Source organism: Schistocerca piceifrons, chromosome 1 (assembly GCF_021461385.2).
Source record: "Schistocerca piceifrons isolate TAMUIC-IGC-003096 chromosome 1, iqSchPice1.1, whole genome shotgun sequence".
NCBI classification, from domain to species: domain Eukaryota; kingdom Metazoa; phylum Arthropoda; class Insecta; order Orthoptera; family Acrididae; genus Schistocerca; species Schistocerca piceifrons.
In genome coordinates this window covers 1,112,234,918-1,112,251,575 of record NC_060138.1, presented here as the reverse complement: position 1 = coordinate 1,112,251,575, position 16,658 = coordinate 1,112,234,918, and the positions used below count along the sequence as shown (strand labels likewise).

General features: G+C 39.4%; 1 protein-coding gene across 1 annotated transcript in view; it reads right to left on the bottom strand.

Moving 5' to 3' along the window:
- The window catches only part of LOC124777035 (mediator of RNA polymerase II transcription subunit 15), a 521,147-nt gene that overhangs the window by 356,827 nt on the left and 147,662 nt on the right, over positions 1-16,658 (bottom strand). The window lies entirely within an intron of this gene.

Below are 16,658 nucleotides of genomic sequence, written 5' to 3'. Positions count from 1 at the left end.
CTAACACGACAGCTGCTTTCTGTCACTGTCAGCTAACTTGACTGGCACGATGGTGGGTCACGTGACCGCACGGTACCAGTTGTCACCGACTCAGCTAGAAAATGACCGTCACGAAAAAATACAAGTAATCTGACTGCCACGCACGTCAATTGCAGAGTAATCACGTAAATGCACACACACCGTCACACTCCAACCGATGTGCTTTTCTAAGGGCGTCAAAAGTTTCTGGCCCGAATTCCGTGTCACACTAATTTCGTGTTATCCTATCCAATTAGAACATAAAATTCCAATTACACAACCATTTGTGTATAATCGTGATCTACTTGGACAATGTGGGTCCTTGAGAACATCCCATCAGCAGTCTCGTTTGGGCTGACTCCACCTACACTTGGAGACGTGTTTCTTGGCGTCCGCCTTACCTCCACGTCGCTGACCTTTCGCACCCCCTCGTGAAAAACGACCGCCTTCGGACTCATTCACGCACTGTTGTTTTTCCAGACGCGCACCCGAATCGCTTCCGCGCTTTAGAAGTAGGCATCTATCTACCTAACTCACATTAGGTCGTCGTTTCAGTACCTATCCACTTCTAAAACAGTAGTGCTAACAGCTTGCTAGCCACAAATAGGAAATAACGCTAAGAAAAGACTATATTTACCATACGAGATCCTGTCGTCATTTTGAAACATTCGATGTCTTCGTTTTACACACAGTACAAGCTGTTACTGTTACTTGTATCAGACACACAGTGTACTATGATCGTGCAATAGAAACAGATCTTAACAACAATGAAAAATGGCAAACGAGTTTAGTCTTAAGAAGGCGTCTCTCTTCGTGGCAACACACGAAGAAATGTAAGAAGATTAAACAACATTACCAAACATTTGGCCACTAACTGGATTAATCTTATCATGATACAAACATAAAAAAAGGCACACTAACGAATAATATAGAACCATTTTTATCTTCTGTGGCATAAATTGTAAGACTGGTTAAATTAGCTGAAAGTGCATAAACAAAGACATCTACAGGATGACAATTATTGAACTACATAAAAAAGTGCATTAGGTACAAACTATGGGGTGCACACACTTCACTCACCATGTAAACGTCACCACAGATATTCGTATTTAGGTTAAGACATGTTCGATATGTCTGCAATCATCGGCGATTATGTGGCGCAGACGAATAGCGAAAGTCGGCATGACCCGCTGAAGTGTCGGAACATCGATGCTGGCTATGACATCTTGAATAGCTGTTTTCATCTCAGCAATGGTTTTGGGGTTATTGCTGTGCACCTTGTCTTTAATACGGCCCCACGAACAGGAATCGAGTGTGTTCAGATCCGGAGAATATGGCGGCCAATCGAGGCTCTTGCCAGTGGCCTCTGGGTACCCCAGAGCCAGAAAGCGGTCCGCAAAGTGCTCCTCCAGGACATCAAACACACTCCTGCTTCGATGGGGTCGAGCTCCGTCCTGCATGAACCACATCTTGTCGAAATCCGGCTCAATTTTGAAAATGAATCATCTTCCGGAACCTTCAAGTACCGTTCGGTAGTCACAATGCCATCGAGGAACATCGCACCGATTATTCCGTGACTGGACACTGCACACCATACAGTTACCCATTGCAAAAGACTCCTCGATCGCGAAATGCGAATTCTCAATCCTCCAAATGCGCCAATTTTGCTTATTGACGAAAAATGAAAGTGGGCTTCGTTCGATAAACCAAACCATATTAATTCCCATCATGCACCGCGGCCAACGGTGCAGTTTGAACGTCCTAACGCAAACCCTTCAGGAGTTATTGCGGTTTTATTTCATATAGTTCAATAACACCCATAAATGTACACAAAATTGAAACGGTACATTAAATGCAGGGAAGGTAGTTAACTTCGAAAAGACATCGATGTAGCATTCAGAGAGGCTTCGTTCTTAAATAAAGCAACTTTTTAAATATATTTCCAAGTAACTTAGGCCAAAATCACTACCTGACGCATCAATCAATACAAAAAGGGGCATACTTTGCGCTGTAGAGGAGTCGAACACCAGTACTCTGGGCAAAATGGTGCGTGCTTCGACTGCCTTCTCCACGAAACGTATGGTTGGTTGGTTGGTAGGTAGGTGCGAGGGCCTGCGTGCGTCTGCGTAATAAGCTTAACACGACACCTGTATCAACAAATATCACTAATTGAAAGTCCCACGCCGCATTTTTAGTCTGCTTGTTAATGCTAATTTCAGCACGTACTGCATAGATTTCGGTACGCTCTTCACGAGTAGGTAAGACTGATTCACAACGAGGGTTCGTGTGTATAATTTACAATAGTGATGAGTGTGTAACGTATATATTGTTGTGCGTCCATATTTACTGGCGTTTGGTGTGATATGTCGCGGAAACTGTAACGTATCAACGAGTCGCGTCGCATCGCATTCGCAGCAGTGTGTCTATGCCCACCCAGTCTGTGGCCGAGGCAACGAGACGCGTACGAATCGGCAAGTGAAAGCGCGTGTGAGCGTCAGAGCTGGTAATAACAAAAACCTTATACGTCCGCCCTCGCTAAGCTGCATCGTCATTTGCCAGAGAACATTGACCTAGTATCACTAAGCACAGGATCGACTGCCACTTGTCCAAGGAGATGGGCACCAAAGGTATACAACGCACTGTCGAAGCTGATTTTCAAACTGTAAAATCCAAATAAAGCGAAAGAGAGCAGCCTCCTACGATCTTAAGCAGCTCTATTCAGGTGCAAGACAGGGTTGTAGTCAAACAAGCGCACTTTTCCAATGAATGACCATCGGGACATATTCAGATGAGGAACTACGAACGAACTTTGCCCCTACCCTCTCTCCCTTTTTGATGAGCACGGGATGGGGAAAGGAACAAAATCAAGTTTGTGCAGGGCATTTGTAGCGATTGAACAGGCGTACGGTACTTGAACTATACAAGATATGTCGACGGATTGTTTGTGTTACATCGAGTCGAATGTCACCAGACCAGACATATTCAGAACTTTGCAGTAGTCAAGTGTCATAAGTCAAGTCAAACTCCAACACAAATACCGTGTCATTTCTGATGGGTACTTTGACAGCACCAAGCGCACAGAACGACTGGAAAGAACGCAATGCAGTACCATTTACAGAATCGACGGTGCCCACTGTTTTGCACATGAGTTTTCTTGCAAACTCCAAAAACAAGAGTTAGCTACGCTAACGGAAAAATTTAATGCGAAAATCGATGTTAACTTGATTATCTCAACAGCTTTTATGTTGCCCCGTCAAACGGATATGTGACAGTGGTGATTTTGATTGGCCTGTGTAGTCCTAACATCAAGATATTTTTTTCAGCTAGGAATAGGAAAAGGCGTCTAATAGACTCTACAATCTTCATTTTGCCGTTGGCAAAACCCTATTAGACCATATACTGTTCCTGCACGCGATACGTGGTTGTGACACCACTTCTGATTTGTTGAATCAGAGAACTGAATTCTCTCGAACTCCTGCAGAAGAACAATGACTTGCAACCAGTCACTGATGCTTTCAACGGCCCGCGTGCACACCAGGACGAGATGGTCCCGAAGCAGGAAACTTGTTTCTCGTGGCCCTTTATGGGAAATAGAGACTTGCTTGAATGATTTGAGATACAGGCAATACACATCTTTACTGTACAAAAGTAAAACCAGTATTGCCTCGTTACCCCCCGCCCCCTGAAGCTGTTGCACATTATTCACTGGGAGTTTACTTTCAGGTGCAGCAATGATTTTCCGGTTAAAGCACGCTCCATGATCAACAGAGAGATCCGAACGAGTGAAGTGGAAAACAAAAAGGACTGACCCTGCGCCAGTATCAACCACTTTGAACCGTGCACCGGACTCGACACTCCGCCACATTCCGTGTAAATGTGAAAAAGGTTGCCAACACAACCGTGGATGTTGGAAGGCAGGTGTCCACTGCATCCCGATCTGCATATCGATATCGTTAGAAGAGCTCTGTGAAAATGTCGAGTCCCCGAAAGACAGCAGTGTTGCAGATGAAGAAGAGACCGAAGAGAGAGACGAGAACGTAGGCCTACTGAAGACTCTTACACGATGCGGAATGTATGTCTAACCTCACAATCTACTTCGTAAGAATTCCTCTCTCCTTGAGATGTGATCACTAGTTTCTGTTCTCTCGCCACCTCTTGTCATTTTCTATGTGAACAAGCGCGGAACAACCCGAAGCCGTACCGCGACCTGCCGCCTTCGAAGTACCTCAACCGTGATGCTTTGCTTACATAACAACGTAATATACGTATAATCATGTGTAATATAGTAATATGTAATCGTCTATCAAGATTTATCGTTGGAATTTAAGTTTTTTTTGTAACTGTATTTGTACAATATCGGACTTAATCAAACAACTGGGGCTTATGTATTTCTTACAAAATGACGTCTATCTCTACAAAGAAGGCCTAAATACAATATACGCAGAGAACTAGGAGGAATTTACTGACAGCCTTTAGTTATAAATTAGGCAGAGAACTGGGAGGAATCCACTGACAGCCTTTAATAATAAATTAGAGTTTTGGAGTGGGAAAAGTGGGCTTTTGAGGAGCCAATTTTCATCTAGAGCTTTAGCCCCAACGGTTTGCGGAAGAAAATAGCTTAAACAGTGAAATGTGTAGCAAATTTTATGTAATTTCATTTCCAATTGGGAGACGTTGAACTCTGTCTCGAAATTTGACACAGAGATTCTAGTCACGTGTAAAGTTCACATGTGACAAGACGCAATCAGAATGCGAAGTATATATTTCAGAATTCGAATCAAGAACTGCTGCCCACATGACTAACTCAGGAGTAGATATCCTCGGTGTAATGACACAACTCACATCACTTGCTTATATTAAGTCTTCTGGTCCAAAACGTATACCAATTAGATACATTTCATAGTATGTTGATATAATAGCTCCGTACTTAACAATAATGTACAGCCGCTGGCTCGATGTAAGATCCTTACCTAAAGACGGAAACGTTTCACAGGTCACACCAGTAGCCAAGAAAGGAAGCAGGAGTACCTGCGGAATTACAGACCAACACCACTAACGTCGATTGTTCTAACATTGTGGGTTACCTAGAAGAAAACGATTTATTGACAAACAGCCAACACGGATTCAGAAAATAAAGTTCTTCTGAAACTCAACTAGCTCTTTACTCCGACAAAGTACGAGTGCTACCGACAGAGGACGTCGAATTGATTCCATATTTCTAGATTTTCAGAAGGCTTTTGACACTGTTCCTCACAAGAGACTTCTAATCAAACTGGGTACCTATGGAGTTTACGCTGTGCAATTAGATCTGAGATTTACTCGCAGAAAGTCACAGTGCGTAGCAATCGAGTAAGGTAAGTGATATTCGGCGTCCCCCAAGGAAATGTTATGGGCCCTGTGCTGTCCCTATTCCTTATAACGATTTAGTACATATATCTGAACACTTTAGATCGTTTGCAAATGACGCTGTCATTTACCGTTCAATAAAGTCATTAGAAGATCAAAACCAATTGCAAAATGACTTAAGACACGATATCTTACTGTTGCGAAAATTGGCAATTGACCCTAAATAAGGAAAAGGGTGAAGTCATCAACATGAGCACTGAAAGGTATCCGCTAAATTTCGATTACAAGATGCATCACACAAATCTAAAGGTTCCCAATTCGACTAAATACGACAACTTAAGATGGAACGATCACATAGATAATGTACGGACAGCAAACCGAAGACGACGTTTTACTGGCAGGATTGTTCACTGATAGATTATTGCTGTGTTGTAAGGGGTCCTTGCCAGATAGGACCGACGGAGGACATCGAAAAAGTTCCAAGAAGGGCAGCTCGTTTTGCATTGTAGCGAAATAAGGGAGAGAATTTCACGGATATGACAAGAGAGTTGAGATGGCAATCATTGAAACAAAGACGTTTTTCGTTGCGGTGAGATCTTTTCGCGAAATTTCAGTCACCAAACTACTGAGGGAGAAATGATAATCATAATAAAAGATAAGATTAGATTAGATTAATACTTGTTCCGTAGATCATGAATACGACACTTCGTAATGATGTGGAACGTGTCAGCAATACAGAAATCAAGTCTCGTACTTAAAGACTTACGTGTTCATTTTTCCCACGCACGTTAAGAGATTAGGTAGAGAAAATCAATGGTACCTGGCTATAACTACATTCAAAGGATCTTGAAAATTATGTTGTTATAAACGAGTGTCGTTGTAACCGAGATTCGTATTTTCAGTCTACTGTGGTGGCAAATGGGAAAGATCAAATTTATTTAGCCATGTTGTATTTTACACACGGTATTCTCTCTTAAGCTGACATTACATTCTGTTCATTACTCCATTTGCAATTTCACATCTTCCTATCCTAACTTTATAGAACACGCTCACAATTGTAATGGCTTCTAAAGCGTCACTCATAGCAGGGATAGGCAATTTCTTTCTTTCTTCTTCCTCTCTTCTTCATCTCCCTCGCTCAACTCAAGGTCCGCTTCGGTTGTAGCACACCCATCATCTACCGTTGCATACATTTCATAGCCGCAGTGTTTGAGAATGTCACAGCTGATTTCTGGCAGCAATGCAGATCATCAGTGTCATCGAAATTGTCTTCTGTTTCGGCGACATTTATTCCTTCAGTTGTGATCCCCGCATGGCGGAAACAGTTCTTGATGGTTTAGGCTGTGATCCGGCTCCAACCGCTGATAATGCTGTGGCTGTATACTGTATCGTGTCCATCAGTTAATAGAATTATCCTGCTTTTTCTCAATGAGTTGTATTATTTTCCGTAATATGAGCTTACTACAGTGGCATTTCAGACTAATTTCTTCTTGGTCCGTGGTTTGCAATAAGATAATAGTATTTACAGGAAGAAAAACAAGCTTAACTATCTGTCGGGCGCAGTGCTTGTCGCAGTGAGATCGGGCGCGGTGTATCAAATTGATCACACCGTTTATTCACGTGATCATTTATTAAATTCTGTTCACAAAACATATTATAAGTGCCGAATATATTTAAAGAAAGACAAAGATGACATACGAGCACAACTGCAGTAGAAATATTCATCATTCAGATTTCTTATCGTCAATGTTGGGCTTTAGTAACAAATGATAAAAACGTCGCTTTTTCATTTGCTTCTTTATTATATTTCACTAATAAAACACATTACAAATGACAATTATCTTTACAAAAAGACTATTATGACACTGGAGCAGAACAACAATGACATTACAACTCATTCATTTGTTTTATCACACTTTTTCACTGTGGTAACAAATGCGGAATTTTTCCGCATTCAGAGCAAAAAGGTTCAATGTGTATCAAACAGATAGGCTTCTGACACACTTTGCAACGATACTTTGTCAGTCTTTCTTTTCTGCGCAGGTATTACACCTTTTCCTCTTGATCCCAGTCCCTTGCTCTTCGTTTCTGCTTGTGTCTTCTGCTTCTTCTTCACACGTTGGCCTATATTGGCATAGCCGCAGTTGAAGATCTCTGTGAATTCCTGAGGTGTCCAAGCATCTACGAACCAATTGAGGTAGAACTAACACATGTGAGAGTTGCTTCAGGAATCCTTTACTTCAGATAAAATTCTCGTTGTTGCCATAGTAAATTACTTGTGAATTGATTCCACTCATATTGATCATTGCAAAAAATATGACCATGGGCCAACGGCACACATTTCTTGCTACATTGTATGAAGCGGTCAACTTATCTGTAGTGTCGACTCAACCTTTGGTGCTATTGTAAAATGTTACAATGGAGGGCTTCTGTTTATCTCCAGTGTCAGTGCCTACTGAATTATCTTCATGCAAACTTGATGCCAAGATAACACACTTCCCCATTTTAGGAACGTAGGAAATTAGAGTACAACCTTTCTTGAAGCCTAAAAGAGAACTATGGACAGCCCTGCGAACTATGGACAGCCCTGCCTTTACTGGTAGCAAACTCCAGAGGTATCTCACGCTTGTTTTTCTTCATCGTCCCAACAAAGAAAGATTTTTTCTTCTTAGCTCTTCTATCAAACCAATACTAGTAAACCAATTGTCTGCTGTCACATTTCGACCTGACTGATAAATTGGTTCACATAGTCGCAAAACAACATCTGAAGGTTTATTGCTAACGTGGTTCAATCCTTCTGGCTGCGGCCCAGCGTATATTTCCAGATTATAGAGATAAAATACTTGGGAATCCACAAGAGCATATATCTTAATTCCATATTTGTCGCAGAACAACATCTGAAGGTTTATTGCTAATGTGGTACAATCCATCTGGCTGCAGCCCAGCGTATATTTCCAGATTATAGAGATAAAATACCTGGGAATCCACAAGAGCATATATATTAATTCCATATTTGTTTGGTTTGCTAGGTATGTATTGGCGAAAACTGCACCTTCCACGGAATCCTTCAAGTTTCTCATCTACTGTAACGTTTTCTCCGAGGGTGTAGGATTTCTGGCAGTTCTGTACAAACAGAGAAAATATTTCCCGAATCGCTGTTATCTTGTCTAATATTCTCCTTTCATCGCGAGTCACACGATTGTCAAATCTACGGCACCGCATGATGATTTGAAACGTTGTATGTTCATAACGAGACGAAATTTTTCAATTCCATCCCCATCACTTCCCCACAGATCTTCTAAGCTTTGTCTGTTACTTTTGTTAACACCAGTCAAAAACATAAGACCAATGAAAGCTTTTAATTCAATAATATCTATAGGTTTTACGTCTCTCTCTCGCTGAAAAGACGCTTTGATGCTCTCAATATACTGATTGGTATACGGAACTATAATCGGCAAAATGTCGTCATCTATGAGGCAATTCCAACATTCCAAAGGCGTTCTCAATTCTTTCGCCGCACCTATAGGACCAGGTAACTTTCGAATAATATTGTGGGCCCTGAAACGTACTCTCTGCGATGGTGGAGCTTTATTCCATTTTGTCTCTTTGTTCCTTCCAGTATAATAATGCTGGCTTTCTTCAAGTACTTCCTCGTCGTTTTCACTGTCGTTTCCCTCTGTTTCTGAATCTTCCTGCCGAACTTCAACTGCGTCATCACAATCTGTGTCTACTTCATCTTCAAAATCCTCTTGAACTTCATCATTATCCTCTTCGAACAACATTTTTTGTATTTCTGCAACATGATTTGGGCCAAGGAGGTTGTACGTCTTACTGTAGCCTGCCGTGATCAAGTGTCTCACACCTAAAACGCAGTCAGGCGCAGTGTATCAATTTGATACCTAATACTCAAACATTCTTAACTGACGATTAAACGGTCCAAAAAGAAAATAAGTGCATTACACATTGTATACTAACATTGTACTTCTTACTAAGTTATGTTGATAACCAAAGAAATGAATTGTTGAAATGCAACACGAACGGGCGCAGTGTATCAAACTGATCAATCAGCACATTTATCGACAAAAGAGCAGTCGTATCGACAATGAAGCACACAACAATGACAAGCGTTCGGAAAAGGCTAGCTACTAGCGAGTAGGCGTCAGTGCTGCCACTCGTTGACAAATGATTTAAAGTAAACTTCGAGGTGTATCAATTTGAACAGCTGCGCCCGACGGAAGGTTAATATCTCCAGCATAGAGAATGCAGGATGTGCTGGGCAGATACTTTCCATCAAAACCGATATCAGTGTAAGTGTACGAACCTTAGATAAATATTTATGATTGGAAACGCATATCCTACTATAAACATTAAAATGAGGTCTAATAATGTATGTTACAGTTTCCACTGTTCTCAAGTATTGTTTGGGTAGTGGAAATGTAACACGTGCAGAACGTGTAACAGATACAGTGACGAAGAAGAGTGAACCTGAAATGTAACACTGGGGGTTCAAGGTGCTATAATATTTACGGTCCATAAAAGTGACATTCTGAATTACTATGTTTAATACAACACCTGGTTTTCCGCACACACAAAAATGAAGAACCAGTAGGCCCCCAGTCACCTGCTTTTGCAAAACGGCTCACAATGCCACCATAGGAAGAAAAGTGAAAGATTTTGCCGGCGACAGGGACTTCTGTAAAAATGTGTTTGTAGAAATCAAGTACCAACTAAACGTCAATTTGGTTTTTAGAAAGGCTTTTCAACAGACAATGCTATATATGCTTTCACTGATCAAATATTAAATCCAATGAATAACCAAACATCACCCATTGGGATATTCTGTGGTCCATCAAAGGCTTTTGATTGTGTGAATCAAGAAATTCTTCTACATAAGCTTAAGTATTGTGGTATGAGTGGGACAGTGCACAAATGGTTTAATTCATACTTAACTGGAAGAATGCAGAAGGTTGAAATTAACAGTACAGATAGTCTACAAAAACCAGCAGAGTCCTCTAACTAGGGAGGTATCAAGAATGGTGTCCCACAGGGTTCAGTACTGGGTCCCTTATTGCTCTTAATATATATTAACGACTTGCCACTCTATATTCATGAAGATGCAAAGTTAGTTCTTTTTGCCGGTGATACAAGTATAGTGATCACTCCCAAGAAGCAAGAACCAGCTAAGGAAATTGCAAATAATGTCTTTCAGAAAATTATTAAGTGGTTCTCTGCAAATGGACTCTTACTAAATTTTGAGAAAACACAGTTTATACAATTCTGTACAGTAAATGGCATAATACCATTGATAAATATAGACTATGAACGGAAGTCTGTTGCTACAGTAGAATACTCAAAATGTCTGGGTGTGTTCACTGATGAGAAATTGAATTGTAAGAAACACATCGATGATCTGCTGAAACGGTTAGGTTCAGCTACTTATGCTATTAGGTTTATTGCATAAACATATCAGTAAATTAGCCTACTATGCCTATTTTCAGTCACTGTTTTCATATGGCATCATATTTTGGGGCAATTCGTCATTAAGAGAGAAAGTATTCATTGCACAAAAGCGTGTAATCAGAATATTAGTTTTAGGCCACCCAAGATCACCCTGCAGACATTTATTTAAGGAACTCAGGATATTCACGGTGCCTTCGCAATACATATATTCGCTTATGAAATTTGTTATTAATCACCCATCCCTATTTAAAGATAACAGCGAAGTAGCTATAGCTACAACACTAGAAGAAAGGATGATATACACTATTCTGGAATCAATCTCACTTTGGCACAGAAAGGAGTGAATTATGCTGCCACAAAAATCTTTGATCATTTGCCAAATCGTATTAAAAGTCTGACAGATAGCCAACCAACGTTTAAAAGCAAATTAAAAGAATTTCTAAATGACAACTCCTTCTACTCAATAGATGAATTCTTAGATATGTAGTAGTAACTGTACAAAAAATTACTTATTTTGTTGTAAAGAAAACTTATGTTAAGATGACACGTTCCACATCACTACGAAATGTCGTATTCATGATCTATGGAACAAGGATTTATTTATGTATGTATGATGCCACATCAAAGCTAAGCAAACGGTCAGAACAGCTTGGGAAAGCTAGTTTGAATGTGTTGTAGAGGATTCCACTAATAAAAGCTGATACTGTTATTTTTACTTGACTGCTGGAACGAGAATTTATAGTAGTTAGAAATAGTAAAATATTCTCTTTTTCCCTTCTTTTCACATTTGGTTTCCTCTGAAACAGTACATGTCTTATAGAACTGAGGCCACCATTTTTTTAAATCCAAAATATTTTTTGTTTTTATCAAATCAAAACTAAACTTTCCCTGTATTGTACACATTAATATCATTTCACATACTTCTTTTATTGTATAATATCGGTCACATTTCCTTAATTTTCTTTTGGCAAGGCCAAAGATTCTGTCACAGAGCAGATAAGAGTGGCCCCTGATGGGCAGTCTGTACACAATCTTCTTGCATCTTCCACTGTCTGTAAGAGAAAGTAGGAACCTAATCATTGCGTGACTTTTGTATTGACCTGTACAGTTATCACTGTACAGGTACGATTCATCAACATTTTCTGGTATATTATCATTGATATACTTCATTATAAAAGAGCAAACTTCCCTGTTGCCCTTTCCTGCAACACCTTGGTGGTACAAGTAAAAGGATGCTATGTCAGTACTGCTGTTGTGGATACAAAATGGATAAACTGACAGCTGCCAAAGGTAGTAGACATCCTGAACCGGAATTGTGGGCAAAGAAATGTTTGCCATGTAGTCAAAGCACAAAAGTACAGCATTATCATGTCCTGCACAGTATTGTTTTGTTTCACGTAATGAAGTATAAAAGTTGTCAACCCGCCTTTTGTGCACGAGTAACTGCACAACCGCTACTCGTTTTGCTGTATCATTAAGCTGAGGGTTTTTGATACGTGTATTAAATATCTCACACTCACAGCAAGTGTCAATTTGGGGCCTTCCAAACCGGCAGTTAAAATGTTCGTTGAATACTTTACAATAAAAGCTATATTTTACATCACAACCATAACTTTTTCTAAAACCATGTTGTGCATTTCCCGTATTTCAAGTTTTGCGTCTAAATATTGTATTTCTTTCGACGAGTAGTGACTAGTTTTTAGGGGGAATGTCTTAATGTGGTCTTTGATTTGGTCAGTATAATCTTGTGGAAAAGTCTTATGGTTCTTCCGTTGTCCTCTCAAATCTCTAGGCGACTCAGCTTTTAAAATTAGCTCTTTCAGTCCCCTATGTCATACAAACTCAGAAACGCTTTTTTGCACACCTTAGCTCGTTGTTCACCAGCCATAACGTGAAACGTAAATGAGCTCACATGTTCAACAGAATGCTTAGGCTTAGTAAACTCTTCTTTGTCATCTGTGGGGTTAGGTTTCAACCTAGACCTTCTACTTTTCACTGGATGATGATCTATTAATGACTGATAAAATATGTCTTGTTCATATTTGCTTGCAAAGCTTCTGCCTCTGCTAAGAATGTCAATTTGGTCCTCCTCAGAAAACTTGTTGAAACATTTCGTTCTGCACCTACAAAATGCAGAATAACTTAGTCCCATTTCTTTTAAAATCAGTTTAGAAATGTAAGACTTTACGATATAGGCCAAGTTATGGCTCACGTAGAACAACAAAACGCAATAAACTGAAGCATAACCTACAACACAAACCTACACAACTATCTAGATCTAAGGTATTGTAAACTAAATAAATCAACTTACGAGCATGGTGTCCCTGTTCTTCGTGCCTGAGAAACATTCCCTTTCTAATTAATATACTCCTGACCACGGATTCTTGCTTTTATTACACGATTTACTTTGTAGACCTCGGTCATGCGAACTCCTCTTTTACGTTCATTACCTTCCATGTCGTCATTACCACTCTGACATTTTTTAGGAGCACACGAAATCTTCTTAGCAACTCTTAAATTTATTTTAGGTTAAAGATATCCCGTGAAACTAATCAACAACAATAACAATCACAATGAAGAGAGAGGAATAGAACTGTACACTACACAGACTAGTAAACAGAAACAGCTGGTTACCAGACCACTGCTACCAACGATACTTTATTTAAGAAAGGTCTCTTGTCATTGACATGACCCGTTTCATAACTAGACACATTTTTGCAATGGCTGTATCTAGAAAAGTATTGGTTCGAGAAGAGACCTTTCATAAGTAAACGATGTGTGGATGTTGGCACAATACATTTTCATGACAAACTCGTATTTGAAGAAAAAGAAAAAAGAAAAAAAAGTGACATGAGCCCTTTCATAAATAACCGATCCATCTGTTGATCTTATGGTTTACCTGTACTGCATGCGCACAGTGTACATATAGGGCGATTCACGAATATATCCAAATATTTTAATATGTTATTCTAAAAGTTAAGATAAAGAATAAAGTTCACATAAACATAGGTCCGCAAATGTTTAGTTACGGGGTTACGGCTAATAAAAGATTTTGCCTGAAATTTAGCTACTTCGCTAATACGAAGGCATCGCAAAACTGTATGAGGTTAAAGAAAGCACGATTTCCATTTATTTTGTTGTTATTGATCTGGTGAATCTAATGAAACATGTCCCAGACGTGTGTCTGCAGTATTTTTCCAGAAAATCCAGAGAAGCAAAGAACTAATTTCGTAAAATTTTTTATTACTTCTCGGCCCAATTTGTTTTTTAAATTCCAGACAATTGCACCAAGTTTTCAACAGAGGTTTTGGAGAATTTAATTTTCGAAAAACGATGATAATTTCGTTAACTGAAGCTGTATGAATGTGTGAGATAATCTGCTTTTATGAATACATGTCAAACCGAAAAAAAATCTCAGTGTTAAGGAAGTTGTACAGTGTACATATAATTTCACAATATACTGACAATAAATGTTCAAAAATGTCTGCACAGAGTTCAACGCATTTAGCTGCACGTGTATGAACAGATTTTGTTATTGGAAATTGTGTTGCAGTGTTGCATGTGAGTCTGCTTCAGACCACGCGTGCTCGTTAAGTAAACTGTTTATACCATCTCGAGTAAACTGTGGCTCATCAGTAAATAAAATGTATTTGTGTAACTGTCGATTAGTATTTAACCAGTTGCACAACTCCAAGCAAAGGGCAGGATCTCGCGGATGTAAATGATGCGCTTTTTGTTTATGATAAGGATACAGATTATTGTACTTCAGTGACCCAATAGCTTAGATTGTGCGATGCGTAATCGTTGAGAGATACGTCGTGTACTGGTACCTGGGCTACATTGAACAGCATCCATAATACCCTCATCATCGTTTTCATGTGTCGAGTGATCGTACTGATTATGAACGCTACGTAGGTTACATGTATCCCGAAACATTCGAAATACTGCACTGATAGTTCGTGTATTCGGAATCCTCCGAGTTGGATAACGTACACTATATTTGTTAACTGCAGCCGTAGCATTACCATCACAATTGCCATAAATAAACACCATATCGGCGTATTCCTATGTCGTAAATTTGAAAGGCATCCCTATTTCATAAATAATCTACAAACTACGACAGTTACTATGTGGTTTCACTTAAAGACACTGTTGCTGTTATATTCTTTCACTCAATAATACAGAAAACTAACTCGTTTAAGATTAGGAAACGACTGAAACAACTCACTAACGGTTGCCAACAAATACATTCTTAATGGAAAGTAAACAAAATTACTTGTATACTAATCTTTGCATAATCAGTCTTAAATGATGATGATGATGATGAATAATCTTTGCTACTTTGGATATTCTGGAAAACTACTGCAGACACACGTCGGGGCCATGTTTTATTAGATTCACGAGACCAATAACAACAAAATAAATGGAAATCGTGCTTTACTTTAACCTCGTACAGTTTCGCGATGGCTTCATATTAGCGAAGTTGCTAAATTTCAGGCAAAATCTTTTATTAGCCGTGACTCCTTAATTAAACATTTCCGGACCCATGTTTGTATGAACTTAATTCTTTTATTTTACTTGTAGGATAACATAATAAAAATCCTTGCAGATCTTCGTGAATCACCCTGTTATTTGAACATAATGAAAAACTGTGTCACTGATTAATCTGATATTCATTTAAATAGAAAGGGGGGAGGGGTTGTGCTTTGGCCCTTATGGCTCTCAGCGCCTAATTTGACCTTATTGGTAGACAGTATTACTAGAATTTAATCATTTCTGCAAACGGCAGTTTGTGTTTTGACTGTCTAATGTACGGGAATCGGTTTTCACGTGGAGTTTCAACATGAACTCTGTTGAACCTGTATTAACCGCTAACGTAAAATAGAATTACTAGTAAAAATTAGCCGCAAAGAAACTAGGGCATTCCAGACCAGATTAGTTGCCTACGAAAGTAACGAAATCAAATACGCGTGACTTCAAGCGAACATTTAACAATGAAGTGTATAATAAGCGTAAGTCGTTATGTGGGTGCAACGTAAGAATTCCTGATTTTCAGCCCAGAAGTTAATTCGTTGACTAATACACGAGTTAGGGATGTTGTACATTTGTCCGAAGAAACAGCAAAGCGTGAAAACTCCCACATACACAAATAATGCGAAACGGAGAGTAGCGAAAGCTTAAACATTTTTTCGTTCTTGCCTTAAACTGTAGTAAATTACGTACAAAACAATAAAATTCCACAAAAAAAATTCTTCCTTTTTTCAGACAAGTTCTGCACATTATTATTATTATTGATGTTATCGCCTGCGGCTGAAACTGTATAAATACGTTTACGAATATAACTGCTATACAGCAGATGCTAATAATTTTATACTATCATATTTATCTGAATTTAAAAAATTGTGGACACGAGCCGCCAGAGCAGTAGCGCATAAGTTTTCTGTTGCACTCGTCCTGTTGGGCGCTGCATACGGGTTGCGGTCCGTCTGTCAAATTTACAGTTCAACAGTAGTCTGAAAGCGCTCCGAAGAACCCCATGTCATGCACTAAGTGTTAGCTGCTGAGTAGTCATGCAGATGTGAGTGTAGTTTCTGAGTTACACGCGAAAAAACCTCCAAAATGAGATTTTTACCCTTTATACATTTTTTCAATGTTGGCCCACTACAATTTTTCGCAAACTCTCACACTGGGGTTAAGCAAGGCCCAACCTACCCAGAAAAGATTAAAGTAAGATATAAAATAAATGTAAAATGAAACGGAAGGAATCAAAACCACCCAGCTTTGCTGGTAAAAACATAGTCTGACTAGAATATAAATGTACTTTACGGGAAGGT